Source organism: Babylonia areolata, chromosome 1 (genome assembly GCF_041734735.1).
Source record: "Babylonia areolata isolate BAREFJ2019XMU chromosome 1, ASM4173473v1, whole genome shotgun sequence".
Lineage (NCBI taxonomy): Eukaryota > Metazoa > Mollusca > Gastropoda > Neogastropoda > Buccinidae > Babylonia > Babylonia areolata.
In genome coordinates this window covers 68,399,034-68,404,217 of record NC_134876.1, presented here as the reverse complement: position 1 = coordinate 68,404,217, position 5,184 = coordinate 68,399,034, and the positions used below count along the sequence as shown (strand labels likewise).

The window sequence follows — 5,184 nt, the reverse complement described above, 5'->3', positions numbered from 1 at the left end:
AACCAACACACGAACCAACACATAGACAACATGGATATTTATATATATATATATATATATTTATGCATGCAGGCATGCTGGCAGGAGGAAGGTGGTAGAATGGTTAAAACGCTCATCTGCCAATACAGTGAGTCTGGGTTCGAATCCCGCTCTCGCCCTTTCTCTCAAGTTTGACTGGAAAATCAAACTAAGCGTCAAATCAGAACTCAGCTGAAATAATAAATGGCAGTTGGTTTCTAGTCTGGGGAGAGACTAGTATCAAAAAAAAAAAAAAAAAAAAAGAGAGAGAAAAAAAAGAAAAAGAAAAAAGAATTAACTAAACAATGTCAAACAAATGGTTTGGAGCGTTTTAGACACAAAACACTCAAAACAAAAAACAAACAAAACAAATTATGTTTTGGAAGGCAATTCAGATAACTAAAAACAACCCTCCCCCCCAACCCACCCCCAAAGAAAAGTTCTATCATGTTCTCCAGAAACACACACACACTCTCTCTCTGTGTCTCTGTCTCTCTTATACACACTCTCTGTCTCTCTGTCTCTGTCTTTCTCTCTTATACAGACTCTCTGTCTCCGTTTCTCTCTTATACAGACTCTGTCTCTCTCTCTTATACAGACTCTCTCTCCGTGTGTCCCTCTTTGACTGACGCGTCGTGCATGGCCCTCAACAGGCGATGACTGCCTGAGTACACAGACAGACACTTCACACATGTGGGTGTATGAGAGACAGAGAGACAGCGAGAGGAATAAAAAGGAGAATGCTCAGTGTTGTTTCTGCACACAACTTTAGTCATCCAGGAAATGAAGGGGGTGAAATTCAAACAACAACAGCGGCGACAACAACAACAGCGGTGACAACAACAGCGGCAGAAAAAGACAAACACACACACACAAATAACAAGACCAGCAAGAGAAAGACAAACACACAGACAAAGATCAAGGGATACATAATTATGTGACAGGAGTTCAGAGACACACAAATAGCTTGCACATCCATCCACCCACACTCGCAGAGAGAGAGAGAGAGAGATGGTGAGAGTGAGGGAGAGAGTGTGTGTGTATGTGTGTGTGAGAGAGAGAGAGAGAGAGAGAGAGAGAGAGAGAGAGAGAGAGAGAGAGAGAGAGAGAGAGAGAGAGAGAAGCCCACCTGGAGACGAACCCTTCACTGAACTTAACCCTCGCTCACCTTGTAGAGTGTAGCCCACAGAATCCCACAGTGCACGTGCAGCCCGCTCCGACTGACCAACAGTGACGGACAACTGACGACACCACCGCCTGTAAGCAGGGTGACAACACTGGGCACCATTCTGCTGACAATCACTGTCCCTCCCTCTCTCCCTCCTCTCTTCCTTCCTCTAGCGTCACTCACAGCACCACAACCCGACAACAATCAGTCACTCGACGATAATAATGATAATAATGGTACTATCACCACTTCACAGTCCTCCAGCACACAGGTTCTGCAATACAAGCCTTCTTGCACCACACCGCCGCACAGACTGCTGCCGGCTTGGCTCACGTCAGTCACACATCAATGAAACCATGGTGACCTCCGGACTGCCCGCAAGCCCACCTCACCCCAAGCCCAACACCCTTGGTCCATCGGAGCTGTTTGGTTAACGAGAACAACAGATAGTGCTCACGCTTTCCCCTCCCAGCTTCCACACAGGCTGCAGTGGTATAGTACTGGTAGTGGGTAGTCCGGACCGCGGAGTCAAGTCAGCTGGTTTGCCACTTAGAACCCTGGAAAGAGAGTGGGTTTCGGTTTAACTCACTCAGTACGGCTAGCCCTCTCTTCTCCTCCACACAGACCCCTCGGATGTTCAGTGGGTGTCTCAATGACCCAACCTTTAGCTTCTGTCGTCAGAATTGTGGTATTCTTTGTCAACATTCACCTCTTCAGTATAAGAGCCTTCCGCTTGTAATATTTTGATGATGGTAATTGGGGTGAAACGCTGTTAACGACGTCTCTTTCGCCGTTCGTATGGAGAGAGTTAAGTAAGCTGGGAGTTGATCTTTCTTTTCTTTTTTTTTTCTTTTTTTTTGTATAATAAACAAGAGGTATATTTTGTTCCTACGAAATCTGTTTTTGAGTTCAAACGCCCAATATGGAAATAAATAAATATAATTTTGTGAAGAAGTATATATCAAGCAAGCCCCTATGGCTCGTTGCTATCTATGTGGGACAGAGTTGGGTGAGTTTTCTTCAAACATCATCCGCTCGTTATCAATTTTAACAGTAAATTACAAGCCCCGGCATATTAATCAGTCCAGCCATCTTGCAGTTTGATAACCAATGGTGCACGGTGGCTTTTCAGAGGGGAAAATCAAACAGGGGGCTTGTCTGAGATCAAGTGAATTTTAACAAGCTAGATTTCAACTGCTGACGGTTTTCCACAGCAGCCTGTCAACACAGTTAATCATGATTCGTGCACCAGTCGAATTTCAACACTTGAAGTACCCTCCAAAATAGGCTAATATTAACAAATTACGTTTGGGGAAGGCCAGATTGGGGAACACCAGGTTCAAGTCTCACAGGCTGAGTCAGGCAGGGTTAGTCAGTGTTTAATTCTGAAAATAAAAGGTTGAAAAATAGTCAATGTTCCCGTAGCCTTTTATGACCATGGAGGCAGTGAATTCATATCCACTGTGTCCAGAGCCAGGTATAGGAAGGCAGTGAATTCATACCCACTGTGTACAGGGCCAGGTATAGGAAGGCAGTGAATTCATACCCACTGTGTACAGGGTCTGGCAAAGGAAGGCAGTGAATTCATACCCACTGTGTCCAGAGCCAGGTATAGGAAGGCAGTGAATTCATACCCACTGTGTACAGGGCCAGGTATAGGAAGGCAGTGAATTCATACCCACTGTGTACAGGGCCAGGTATAGGAAGGCAGTGAATTCATACCCACTGTGTACAGGGCCAGGTATAGGAAGGCAGTGAATTCATACCCACTGTGTACAGGGCCAGGTATAGGAAGGCAGTGAATTCATACCTACTGTGTACAGGGCCAGGTATAGCGGCAAGAGGGGGCTCAATCCCCCTCCTTGCACGTTGAAAATAGAATATTCTTAATTCTGAAAATATTAACCAGGCAAGATTCTGTTGGCTAAAAGGAAATTTTACAGCCACCCCCCCCCCTCACCCCACAAAGCTAAACAAAAACACAAAAAAACCAGGGTTGACTTAAGAGGTGCTCATCTAAACAACATGCCTAAAATAGGGAAATTAACAAATTAGGCTAGCAGTATAATTTCAATCGTCAGTTTCAAGAAAAAAATAAATCGAGCTTCATACCTTCCACACCCTTGACCACCACCACTACCATCACCAGCACCACACCTCACAGAACTCCTCACAAACGCACCCACAGCGGAGAAAACTTAGAAAAGGGGAAGGAGGGTGGTGGAGTTCCTTATATCCACAGGGCCCTTTTCCCCCACACTCCTTTCACTTCCCCCCACACTCCTTTCACTTCCCCCCACCCGGCCCCCACACACACCACAGGTCTGTGGACCGACTGACAGTCAAACACCACAAGGTGAGAAAACTCCCTGGCTGGGGTAGGACTGAAGGATAACAGTACCCACGTGTTTCGCTTCACCTCCACTAGTTCATTCCCCCTTCTTCCCCCTTCTCCATGACACACACAAGGAGAGGAGGTCGGGGGCGGGGGGGAGGGGGGTGTTGAAAACCTGTCAAAACTTCCCCCACTCCATCAGTCAGTCGGCGGCCAACAAAACAGTCCTCAACAGGAGCAAAGCAAGTAACAGTGACGGACTGGTGTGTTATTGTTTCCCCACACACTCACACACACACTGAGAGAAAGAATCGGTTCAGGCTGAAGTAACTGTTCACGTAATAACACACACCACGGGGGGCTGGTGCTCTTTGCACTGAACTGCCGAGGGTTGATGATCCCTGAAGAGATAGGTGGTGGTTGGTGGTGGTGGTGGTGGTGGTGTCAGTGTGAAAAAGATAGAAGCCACGCCACGGCTAACTAACACACACACTGTGAGCCAATCCACGCAAACCGTCCACAGGTGACAGGAGTGACAATGCCGCTGTGCCGACAAACGAGCGAACGGGACAAGAAGGGCCACTGTGTGTACGTGAGAAACAGAGAGAGAGAGAGAGAGAGCGCACAACATAACACTTCCACCACCACCACTGGCAGAAACAGATACTGAACAACCACCACGGACACTTGCTAGCCAGCCTGCCCTCACTCACACCGGAGAGAGAGAGAGAGAGAGAGAGAGTGAAAACTGGAAACCTTGCCCAGTCCGTGTGTGTGTGCCTTGTGCCCTTTGTTTTTTCTTTCCTGCCAGAGATGTTCTGCATGTTGACGTTTTGCGCGTGCGAAGCCTGTCAACTATGCTCCACTGTAGCACTCCACGGGGGAAATATGCAGGAAAAAAAAATCAACTTCTTTAAAACAGAGGGGGAGGGAAGGAAAGGAAGGAAGGAAGGAAGGAGCAGGGAATCTATGAAAAAGAGAAAAAAGAATGTGTTTTCCTATGCGGTAAGCGCATTTAACAAAGATTGTTGTTGTTGTTGTTGTTCTTTCTTGTTTTTGTTTTCGCTGTTGCTGGGTTCGTTTAACGGAGAACCCGATTACAAACGAATTTCTTCTTCTTCTCTTTTGCAAGAACTTTCCTGATACTCGAGAACTGAGGTCGGTTTAAAACAGATTCCTGTTATATCCGGTACATATTTAACCTGACGAAGACAACATATTGAACCACATGCTTTTATGAAAACCACTTTTTTTTTTCTTTTTTTTGTGTGAACTACATTTTAAATCAATAATGTAGTATCAGGAAGAGAGAGAGAGAGAGAACTGGTGAAGTGGATAATTGTCTCCCATTTTACGTCCTTACATCCCTTGTCATCATGAGTGTCACCCGGATGACGCATGTAATTCACGGACATCTATATATCTTGCTTCTCGTGCACATGTCTGTGTGACTGTAAATCGGTGCGTGTGTATTTTGTCTCTCTCTGTGTCTCTCTCTGTCTCTGTCTTTCTCTGTTTCTGTCTCTCCCTCTCTTTTCTCTGTCGTGTGTGTGTGTGTGTGTGTGTGTGTGCGTGCGTGCGTGCGTGCGTGTGTGTGTGTGTGTGTGTGGTGATGGATGGAAACACTCGTGCATGTGTAGGTGCGTGGGCGCATGTTCTTTTT

At 46.3% G+C, this 5,184-nt stretch overlaps 1 protein-coding gene across 1 annotated transcript in view; it reads right to left on the bottom strand.

Annotated features, from left to right (window-relative positions):
* The window catches only part of LOC143287400 (extracellular serine/threonine protein CG31145-like), a 148,629-nt gene extending 144,337 nt beyond the window's left edge, over positions 1-4,292 (bottom strand). Inside the window, exons 1-2 of the mRNA XM_076595415.1 lie at positions 3,299-4,292; positions 1,187-1,743 (exon numbers count right to left, since the gene is read on the bottom strand). The gene's annotated coding sequence lies outside the window, so the exon portion shown is untranslated. The remainder of the gene's footprint in view (positions 1-1,186; positions 1,744-3,298) is intronic.
* Positions 4,293-5,184: the final 892 nt, after the last annotated feature.